The following is an 11,699-nucleotide window of genomic DNA, read 5'->3' as shown; positions in this document are numbered from 1 at the left end:
TCAGATGGTAAAGCATCTGTCTACAATATGGGAGACCTGGGTTCGATCCCTGGGCTGGGAAGATCCCCTGGGGAAGGAAATGGCAATCCACTCCAGTACTATTGCCTGGAAAATCCCATGGACAGAGGAGCCTGGTAGGCTACAGTACATGGGGTCACAGAGAGTCAGACACGACTGAGCGACTTCACTTCTGTTAAGCTATTGCGATTTGTGATTCATCTTTTATAGCAGTTAGTATCACTCATGGAGAAGGCAATGGCACCCCACTCCAGTACTCTTGCCTGGAGAATCCCATGGATGGAGGAGCCTGGTAGGCTGCAGTCCATGGAGTCGCTAAGAGCTGGAGACGACTGAGCGACTTCACTTTCTCTTTTCACTTTCATGCATTGGAGAAGGAAATGGCAACCCGCTCCAGTGTTCTTGCCTGGAGAATCCCAGGGATGGGGGAGCCTGGTGGGCTGTCATCTATGGGGTTGCACAGAGTCGGACACAACTGAAGCGACTTAGCAGCAGTAGCAGCAGCAGCAGTATCACTCAAAGTCTCCTTTCCTATTTTGGAAAATTCCCAACCTGCAGCTTCAGAGCATATATCTTACAAATACAGCCCCCAAATAAGGGTAAGTCTTTTCTCCATTGGTCTTATTTTCAGGAATCAGACTGATTGAACCAATGGGTCAAGTCCTACCCTTGATGCAGTCAACTGTAATGAGGGAAGTGAAGTTGTCACGTGCAAAATGGCCACTAGAGGGTTCACCAGGTGAAGAGAATAAAACCAAGACAGATCTGAGTTCCTCTTCCAGCTCTGCTGCTAACAACAAAATGAGAGTTTCCTTGAATTTTCTCATCCTTGGCATAGAGATGCCCTAAATATCACAGGACCTTTATGCTGTTCCCAGATACCCTATTTGGTGTCTAACATAATGTAAATATTATACCCTGAAGACTCATTGGAAGGACTGATGCTGAAGCTAAAGCTCCAGTACTTAGGCCACCTGATGCAAAGAGCTGACTCATTGGAAAAGACCCTGATGCTGGTAAAGATTGAAGGCAGGAGGAGAAGGACAACAGAGGATGAGATGGTTGGATGCCATCACCAACTCAATGGACATGAGTTTGAGCAAGCTCCAGGAGTTGGTGATGGACACGGAAGCCTGGCATGCTGCAGTCCATGGGGTCGCAAAGGGTCAGACACAACTGCGTGAATGAACTGAACTGAACCATGTAATAATTACCTTACAGAGTCACTTTAAGGATTTTTTAAAATTCACATTTATATGGCTCCAGTACTAAATGAATGCTTAATGAATGCTTTAAAATGAACTTATCTCCTTATACTGCAATTATTTGTCTGTCTATCCACTAGAGTTTAAGCACCTAAATATCAGACTTCCACTTTTATTGGCCTTCCTGTCATTAAGACACTAGCCCAGGGTCTTGCACATAATATCTATCTAATAAATGTTATTAAATGAGTAAATAAATAATTGGTATTATATGGAATATTTAGTTGGTCTTATAAAAATATAAACCTTTCTTTCATATTAAAGTATTTCTATTATAGTCCTTCAATTGATTACTACTTATTAAGGATATCTCCTCTTTTGCCAGAAGTGCATTTCTTTATGAATAGCCTAAGGTATGACATCCTTAGGTCTCAGGGTTTCTAGTATGTGGCTATTCTTAGAATTATCTGGGGATCTGGGGAGCTATTTAAATACACTGATGCCTAGGTCCCATCCAGACTTACTGAAGTGGAATCTTGTGGGTAGATCCCAGGCATCAAGGTATTTTTAATGTTCCCCAGTATAGCATCCAGGTCTAAGAACCTCTATTCTGGCCTATCTGTTCATGTTGCAGTCATGTATTAAGTATATGTGTTTTTCACTTTTGTAACTTGGATTTTTCACTCCTCTACTTGTTCGACGTGGTGTATTAGGCACTACATTAGTCAGAATTACCCAGAGAAACAGAATCAGCCAGAGATGTATATGAGAGATTGATTAAATTAGCTCATGTGATTGTGGAGGTTGGCAAGTCCAAAATCTGCAGGGTAGGCTGCAGACTGAAGACACAGGGAAGAGCTGAAGTTTGAGTCTAAAGACAGTGCTGGCAGAGTTCCTTTTCTCAGGAGATCAGTGTCTTTCAATTAAGCCTTTCAACTGATTGGATGAGTCCCAACAATATTATGGAAGGTGATCTGCTTTCTCAAAGTCTGCAGATTTAAATTTTTATCTCACCTAAAAATACCTTCTTAGAGAAACATCTTGAATAGTGTTTGACTAAATATCTGAGTACCATAGCCTAGCCAAGTTGGCACATAAAATTAACTATCAAGGGCACTTAGAATGTCAATTTTTGCCATTTCCTTTGCTAGTTAAAAGCAATTTCCAGTGACTCCCTGGTGCCCCCACAGGGCTTGGTTTACAAAAATCAATTTTCTTTATGGTGGAGATTATGGCTGCTGCTCTGGAAGAAGCAAGAGAAGCAAACCTGAAGTGGAAGGGTTAAAAGTCTAACTCACAAGCCCAGCTCGAAGGGTGGCCCAGAGGATCCTACATCAACTGTCTTTGTCTGCCAGAGCTCTCCTATTTCATACTTGACTCCCTGTGAATGTCTCTTAGAAAACTGAGCTACTATGTCTGTCAAGTGAATATGCACATTCATCTGTTCTTATGGGAATTACATCCAGGAAATCTAGATTAATCCCAGATCAAAACTGCCAGTGTAACCAACAGATTCTCCACTGAAAATAGGCACAACAGCTATGTCAACATGCAGTTGTCCTTTTCAAAAATTTTGATTCCAAAATTTGAACCTATTCCAAGTCCCTAAGTAAAGGTATATAGGGTATTTTCCTCACTTGGATACATGAAAATCCACTTTAGCTTTAAAATCTCTTTATGATTGCAAAGTTGAAATTATTTTAGAAAAGTACCATTGTTAAGCAGTGCAATCTTTTTCATCTAGTTTGGATTGTCAGAATGTCAAAGGATCAGATCTCTAGAATTATTGAAAATATGCCTGACTTATTTGACCCCAAGCATTTCAAAACAGACTTTGTATAAAAAGTCTGCAAAACATGTCTTGTAGCCAATACTGTTTTCATGCCAAAAACTCAAATTGGAATACAGTTTTAGAATGAAGTAGAGTTTTAAAATAGTCAATAATTTCTAGTTAACCTTTAATTTTTATATCTTTCATATTAAGTATCTGTATCACTGATTAGATTAGATGGTTTATAGATTGATTAGTCCTATGAAATTTTAAGTGAACCTTTGAATGATAATTTCTGGTTTATGTGTATGTTAAATCATGCATCATCTTTATAATTAAGCTAAATTACCAATAGCATATTATTAACAATCCTACATTAAAAAAATAATTACTGGTGTCAAAATTATTAAAAGTAATACTATCCAAATCATCCCAACAGCTTCTATTGCTAAAGGGGTGTGCAGTGCCTACTCCAAACTAAAAGGATCCTCCTTTTACTTGATTGACTAAAACTATACTTAAAATATTGAATCATATCCCTTTTTCACAAAATGAGAGTTTCGTATGGCCTGTCTTAGTTCAAAGTGAATTAAAAAGGCATGTTTTGAAAGTCGTCACTAGATTTGAGGGCAAGGAGAGTAAGTTGATAGATTATGAAACTATTGATTCCTCAGAAGAGTACTGCAAACCATGCTATTGGAAATATAAAATTACGTATAACAAGTTTTCTCACACGACCTTAGAGTTGTGTATTCATATAGTGGTGGAATAGAGCATAATATCTCAAGAAATTTGTGAGATACATGGCAAATAATTTGTTATTATGACAAGAACCAGAAAAATAAGCTATCAGTTCAGTTCAGTTGCTCAGTCGTGTCCGACTCTTTGTGACCCCATGAACTGCAGCACGCCAGGCCTCCCTGTCCATCACCATCTCCTGGAGTTCACTCAAATTCATGTCCATTGAGTCAGTGATGCCATCCAGCCATCTCATCTTCTGTCGTCCCCTTTTTCTCCTGTCCCCAATCCCTCCCAGCATCAGAGTCTTTTCCAATGAGTCAACTCTTTGCATGAGGTGGCCAAAGTACTGGAGTTTCAGCTTTAGCATCACTCCTTCCAAAGAAATCCCAGGGCTGATCTCCTTCAGAATGGACCGGTTGGATCTCGTTGCAGTCCAAGAATCTTCTCCAACACCACAGTTCAAAAGCATCAATTCTTCAGCACTCAGCCTTCTTCACAATCCAACTCTCACATCCATACATGACCACAGGAAAAACCATAGCCTTGACTAGACGGACCTTTGTTGGCAAAGTAATGTGTCTGCTTTTGAATATGCTATCTAGGTTGGTCATAACTTTTCTTCCAAGGAGTAAGCATCTTTTAATTTCATGGCTGCAGTCACCATCTGCAGTGATTTTGGAGCCCCCCAAATAAAGTCTGCCACTCTTTCCACTGTTTCCCCATCTATTTCCCATGAAGTGATGGGACCAGATGCCATGATCTTCGTTTTCTGAATATTGAGCTTTAAGCCAACTTTTTCACTCTCCACTTTCACTTTCATCAAGAGGCTTTTTAGTTCCTCTTCACTTTCTGCCATAAGGGTGTTGTCATCTGCATATCTGAGGTTATTGATATTTCTCCCGGCAATCTTGATTCCAGCTTGTGCTTCTTCCAGCCCGGCATTTCTCATGATGTATTCTGCATATAAGTTAAATAAGCAGGGTGACAATACACAGCCTTGATATACTCCTTTTCCTATTTGGAGCCAGTCTGTTTCCATGTCCAGTTCTAACTATATGACTTGTGAAACTCTACCCTCCCTTCTGTCTGCTCCCAGTTCAAAAGAGAAAGATTTCCTGCTCCTTGAATCAGCTTTCAGAACCTCTGCCCTTTTGTTGTACAGAATGCAAGTATAAAGGAAGGACTTAAAAATTAGTAATAATAGAAGCAAGAGAAGCAATGTTGACCTCTGTGATAAAGAGCTGATACAGAAAGCAGAGAGGAAAGGAATTAAAAAATCAATCAGACTGGTTTGTTTCTCATAAATCAAAAACTTGTGAGAGTTTTTGAGGGCACTAGGAAAGGAAAGATAATTAGGAATATCTGGAGATGTTTTTGGAAAAAATTGCAAGTAACAGAAGATGAGGAAAAAGGATTTATTTTAAGCATATATCCTGTGGTTCATGGATGTAGACTCTTTGGTATTTTTAAGAGAAGTAAAGAATTAAATTATTTCTCAATTATTTTGAATGCCAGACTCATGTTTCTCTGAATAATTCCATGCAGAGAAGGAGCCACAGGGAGACTTAGCTTTATTTAGGTTACATTACTAACTAATAATTTACATATGTTTTAATAGACTGAGTTAACACTTATTCAGTCGTATGTCTCATGAGTGGGGGAAAAAGAGGTAAGTTAAAAAGTTAAAACTCTCTTGCCAGAAACAACACAGTCCATAATGATCAGCCTGGTATTGATATACAGTTATTAGATGTGGCATTATCAATATACTAGAATCTGCCTGCAGTGTGGAAGACCTGAATTTGATCTCTGGGTTGGGAAGATCCCCAGGAGAAGCGAAAGGCTAACCACTCCAGTATTCTGGCCTAGAGAATTCTATGGACTGTATAGTCCATGGGATCTCAAAGAGTCAGACACAACTGAGCAACTTTCACTTTCAGAAAGCTTATACATTTTAATTTTTAAAAAATGTTACTCTCATGTTGTTTTTATCTTATTGATGGAGGTTTCGCACAGCTGATGTCAGAGTCAGAACTAGAACTTAAAACTAAAAAATAATTCAGTATACTTCACCACAGTATTTTACCAGTTTTAAAAAATCAACAAAAACTTAGTACCACTAACACTTCCTTCATTATCTTTTTTATTCACCAGATATGCAGATATCTTAATGGAAAATATTTTTCATAGTAGACAACTATTTTTATTGACCTATTAAGTTACCATCAATCTTTCTTATGTTAAACAATAACATTATTTGATTAAATAAGAGTATTCTTATTCCTTAGTATTTAAAAAGTATTCCACAGACCAGCAGCACAGGTATCTCCTGGGAGCTTTTGGAAATGTAGGATCTAAGACTCTGCCCCAGATATATTGAATTGGAATCTACATTTCACTTGATCTCCAGGTAACTTGCAACCATACTAGAATTTGAGAAGCACTGTTCCAATTCATAGATGTTCTTCAAGTGAAATCAGTGACCATCTGTATTAGGATTACCTAGAACGCTTATAAAATATACACTTCCTGGATTCTTTCTGAGATCTAGTGGGGCCTTTGAGAACAAATTCTTAATAATATTCTCTGTGATTGTGATGCACATGAAAGCTTGAGGAAGAAAGTACCGGGCAGTTTCGTGTATCAGTGTTTTGACCCACGTATTTATATTCGGCTCTAAGCCAGTAGCTACATGTTTCTGGGGTCTGCTGTACTTACAGGATTGGTTGCACTTCGTCAGTGCTTACTGGGCTTCCCAGGGGGCGCTAGAGGTAAAGAACCTGCCTGCAATGCAAGAGATGTAAAAGACCCCAATTCGATCCCTGGGTTGGGAAGATCCCCTGGAGGAGGAAACAGCAACCCACTCCAGTATTCTTGCCTGGAGAATCTCATGGACAGAAGAACCTGGCGGGCTACAAAGATCGCAAAGAGTCGGACACGACTGAAGCGACTGAGCACGCACAGTGCTTATTGGTTCCTCCATTCTTTCTGAGCCATCTAAGGCATAATTGGAAAACTCTCTCTGGTCCGGTCTTATTGGCTTTTCCCATATCTCTATTCAACTACTGGGGGAAGGAGGGTTTTGTACATCTCGAGGGTAAAAAGTCCTTCCCAGAACTACCTGGGAGGCTAACTGTAGCTGATTCCTGAGGGTCTTTTACAGGAAGACATTCTTTTACTTCCAAAATACACTTTATTTATTTATTTTTGATTACTCTTTTTTTCCCATACATTCACATGAATCAGCCATGGGTATACATGTGTTCCCCATCCTGACCCTCCCTCCCACCTCCCGCCCCATCCCATCCCTCAGGGTCATCCCAGTGCACCAGCCCTGAGCACCCTGTCTTACGCATTGAATCTAGACTGGTGATCTGTTTCATATATGATAATGTATATGTTTCAATGCTATTCTCTCAAATCATCCCACTCTCACCTTCTCCCACAGAGTCCAAAAGACTGTTCTATCCAAAATACACTTTAAATTCATAATATAGTACGAAAGGCTTTCAAGGCTTTCTTTAAGGGAAAGGGCAATGCAAGAGAATCTCCAGCACCTGCTTCCAGTGTCTTCTCTGCCACCTATAAGTTATTGGCCTTAGGCAGATTACTTAGCCATTTGAGCCTCCTTGCAGCACCTGTGAAATGAGGATAATGATACCTGCCTGAAGGTTGGGCACTGTTCCAGACTGTCCCTTGAGACCCTTTCCAACTTTGAGATCCATGATTCCATTATTCCATCAAACCAACATATATCACAGTAATCACCGTTTTGTGTTTCTACACTCTTGGATCCTTTCATCACTTTTCCTCTCCAATCTGTCATCTTCTTGAAGTCACCCATGTATACCTCTGCGTTACAACTATTTAATAAAAATGAATTTAGAACATTCTTATCAGAGAAACTGACTTTCACCAGAAGCTTAAAATTTAAGATAATTAACCTGTCAGAGTTAAAACACCATGTCTGTTAATTACGTGTTTAAGTGGATGCAGGTGAAATGAATGGGTGTGGATAAAGAGACATACTTGAGAAATTTAATAGTTGCTACTTAATTTAACTATTCTGAGCTCATCTAAGATGCATGAGAACAAAATAGTAAGGTGGAGCCCTGAAGGTTTCACCTGCAGTAGAAACAACTCAGCAAACACATCAATGAATGCAAAATCTGTAAAATTTGATGAACCATAGAAGCTTACAAATTGAACAGAAAATTACTTTAAATTCCTGCCCATCAAAAGTGACTTAATCTCATCTATGCTTTCTGAGTTTATTAGAGTTTTAAAAAAAAAAACTCTCTGTTTTCATAGCTTCTAACAATTTCCTAAGTACAGTAGAAGGACAAGGTGCTTGTTGAACTACAATGTGATTTGAATAAGAGACCACTTCTACTCTGAAGCACTCTTGTTAAACATTTCCTGAATGCTACACTTAAGCAGCTGTCATGGTGCTCTACTTACAAAAGACTTGGTTATACTGGTTTCTGTTATATTTGTACCTTGATTCATAGATAAATGGCTATACGATGTATTGATTAAGAACAGAAGTATTGAAATCAGGCAGACCAGGATTTGAATACTGGCTGACTTACCAGTTTCATAACATTGAGCAAATATCTTGTTTTCTCTCCTGCAATTGTGTTAATAATACCTTCCTTCAAAGAATGCTAGGGATTAAAGGAAATAAATTTACTTTAAAATAGATTTATGCAATCATTTATTTGCTCATTCATTTTGTCAGCAAATGTTTACTATATACCTTCTATATGTCCACTAGATGACAGGAGGGATGAATTTCTGATAGTCAGCAGAAAATTAGCCAGACGAGCCACTGCCTTCAATGAGATGATATTCTAGTTGCCTATCACAAATCCTGTCTCACAGTAATCACTGAACAGTTGATGATGATGATGACTATTTTTATTGTTAAAAGCATATTGTGAAAGTGAAAGTGTTAGTTACTCAGTCGTGTCCAACTCTTCATGACCGCATGGGCTGTAGCCCGCCAGGCTCCTCGGTCCATGGAATTCTCCAGGCAAGATTACAGGAGTGGGTTGCCATTCTCTTCTTCAGAGGATTTTCCCAACCCAGGGATCGAACCTGGGTCTCCTGCATAGCAGGCAGATTCTTTACCATCTGAGCCACCAGGGAAGCCCCTAAAAGCATATTACTTTTATCCAAAATTAAATATTAAACCCAAAATACCATTAAACATTGAAAATGCACAGCAATAAATAAGTACATTGCCTGCTCTTGACATCTCCCATACACATGTGCAGCTTTTCCAAACTCAGTTCCTACGTGAAGGGACTAAAACCTTGAGGTACAGCCAAGATGCCTGAATCTGCATCAAAAGGAAAATTTTTAAGTGAGCTTTACAACTCAAGTTATATTGAAACTGCCCAGAAGAGAAGTATAGGGTGAGGCTTCAGAGCATGAACTCTATAGACATGTTATTAGGTTTGAATCCCAATTCTGACACTTACTAGCTTAATGACTTTGGATAAGTTACTTAATCTATCTCTGCTTTAATTTTCTCATATATAATATAGCAATAATAATACTTGCTACCTCAAATAGTTGCTGTGGATAGTAAATGAGTAAATCCATGAAAATCCTTTTCAATAGTGCCTGGCACAAGGGAGGATAAACAATTTGAACAATGTCATTATTATTATTAATGTCACAAACCACTTATCATTGGCATATATATGATAATGCCAGTTAGAGAGAAATGTGATATGAGGTAACTAAAATTAACTTCCCCTGGATGGTACAGGAGGAATAATTCAAACCCTGTACATACATCTATGTTTGGTTACCCTCTGCTATATTTTTCAAATTGTTAATTTGAATGTTATTATATGTTATATGAAAAAAAAAGACTTCTATTGGATGTCAATATGAGTTAGGAAAAAGAGAGTTCCATAATCCATAACTTTAGAAGGATTAGACAGCTTTCAAAATAAAATGGCTTTCTTACTGCAGGACTTCTCAGAGCCCTGGGTATGCTAATATGCAAGATCATTTCCAAAAGGAGAATACATTATTTCCCAAAATTACTTTACCGACGTTTTGAAGATTCATTGTTAAAAGAAATAAAGTTTGAGAAACAGTGATATAGATAGGAGGGAGATTTATCTTTGAAGAGACATAAAGCATCATCCTTAATTTAGTCAACTGTTAAAAGAAAAAAAAAAGTGATTTGAAACTGGTCAGAGGGAAAATAGAGAAAGCAGAATGGTCAATGGTGTGCTAAAGCCAGCTCATACTGTCTTATGAGACTCAAAGATTAAATTTTCAGGAATTTTGAGAGCCAATTTTTAAACAGAGCCAGTATTTTTTTCAGCTTTATTAATGTATTATTGACCACAAGATATTTAAAGTGTACAATGTGATGATTTGACATATGCATGCACTGTGAAAAGATTCCCCCCATTAAGTTAGTGAACATATCCATTATCTACCATGTTTATTTTTTCTGTGAGACTATTAAATTCTAATTTCTTATATGATTTCTCTGTTGTATACTTTCAGTTATGCAATACAGTGCTATCTACTATAGTCATCATGTTTTACACTAGATCCTGAGACCTTATTTGTAGTATAACCACAGTTTGGTTTTCCTATTTCCCCCACTCCTCAGCCACTGGCAATTACTTTTCTACTCCAAACAGAGCCATTATTTAAAAATAAACTATATAAACTTAAAAATAAATATATAAAATTGAAAATGAACATCATAAGTGTTCAAAAGTAATCACTTCCTAAATATTTTACTGCATGCATTTTTTATTATCTATGCCCTTGAGGTAATGTACATCTATGGCATCTGTATAGCAGAAACACTACATAGTGGTTGGCATCCCACATCTCTTTTCAACCCTGTCCAGTGACTTAATCTTGGTAGGTTGACATAAGTCTCGATGAGGGTATTTGAACCATAGAATTGGATAAATGCTATGGATCAGAGCTTGATTTATTGTTTTGTAGATTTTCTAGACTTAAGGATGCTATGGAGAAAATGTTAACAATGCAGATTAAACTTAAAGAAGAAAAGCTATGGCAAACCTAGACAGTGTATTAAAAAGGAGAGACATCACTTTGCTAACAAAGGTCCATAGAGTCAAAATTATGGGTTTTCCGGTGGTCATGTATGGATGTGAGACTTGTACCGTAAAGAAGGCTGAGCACTGAAGAACTGATGCTTTTGAACTGTGGTGCTGGAGGACTCTTCAGAGTCCTTGGACAGCAAGGAGATCAAACTAGTCAATCCTAAAGAAAATCAACCCTTAATATTCTTTGGAAGCACTGATGCTGAATCAGAAGCTCCAATACTTTGGCCACGTAATGTGAAGAACCAGCTCACTGGAAAAGACCCTGATTCTGGGAAAGATTGAAGGCGGGAGGAGAAAGGGGTAACAGAGGATGAGATGGTTGGATGGCATCACTGACTCAATGGACATGAGTTTGAGCAGACTCTAAGAGATGGTGAAGGACAGGGAAGCTTCGCATGCTGCGGTTCACTGGGTCACAGAGAGTCAGACCCGACTTAGTGACTTAACAACAAACTTAAAAGTGTGTCAGGTCTGTGGTAGTTACACTGTCAATAAGACAAAGTTAAGAAAATTATCTTTCAGTATTCAAAAAATATTATCTAATTCAGCAATGCAGTCACCAGAATCATTTATGGACCAATGAGTGAGGTTCCAATACTGGAGATGTAAGAGACACGGGTTTGATCCCAGGGTCGGGAAGATCCCCTGGAAAAGGCCATGGCAACCCACTGCAGTATTCTTGCCTAGAGAATACCATGGACAGTGGAGCCTGGCAGGCTACAGTCCATAGGGTCGCAAAGAGTTGGACACAACCGAAGCAACTTAGCATACATGCACGCCCAAGTGAGTTTCCAACATACATCATCACTTTCTCACTTTTATCTTGTCCATTAACATAAATGAATA

The 11,699-nt window shown here is 38.4% G+C and overlaps 1 non-coding gene across 1 annotated transcript; it reads right to left on the bottom strand.

The window, feature by feature from the left end:
• Positions 1-8,814: 8,814 nt before the first annotated feature.
• TRNAS-GCU lies at positions 8,815-8,886 on the bottom strand. Its single transcript has one exon. It is a non-coding gene; the product is annotated as a tRNA-Ser (tRNA).
• Positions 8,887-11,699: the final 2,813 nt, after the last annotated feature.

The sequence above is a fragment of the Oryx dammah genome, unplaced genomic scaffold (assembly GCF_014754425.2).
Source record: "Oryx dammah isolate SB20612 unplaced genomic scaffold, SCBI_Odam_1.1 HiC_scaffold_1, whole genome shotgun sequence".
In the NCBI taxonomy this organism is placed as follows: Eukaryota; Metazoa; Chordata; class Mammalia; order Artiodactyla; family Bovidae; genus Oryx; species Oryx dammah.
The sequence above is the reverse complement of the archived record's forward strand: the minus strand, read 5'-3'. Positions and strand labels throughout refer to the sequence as shown.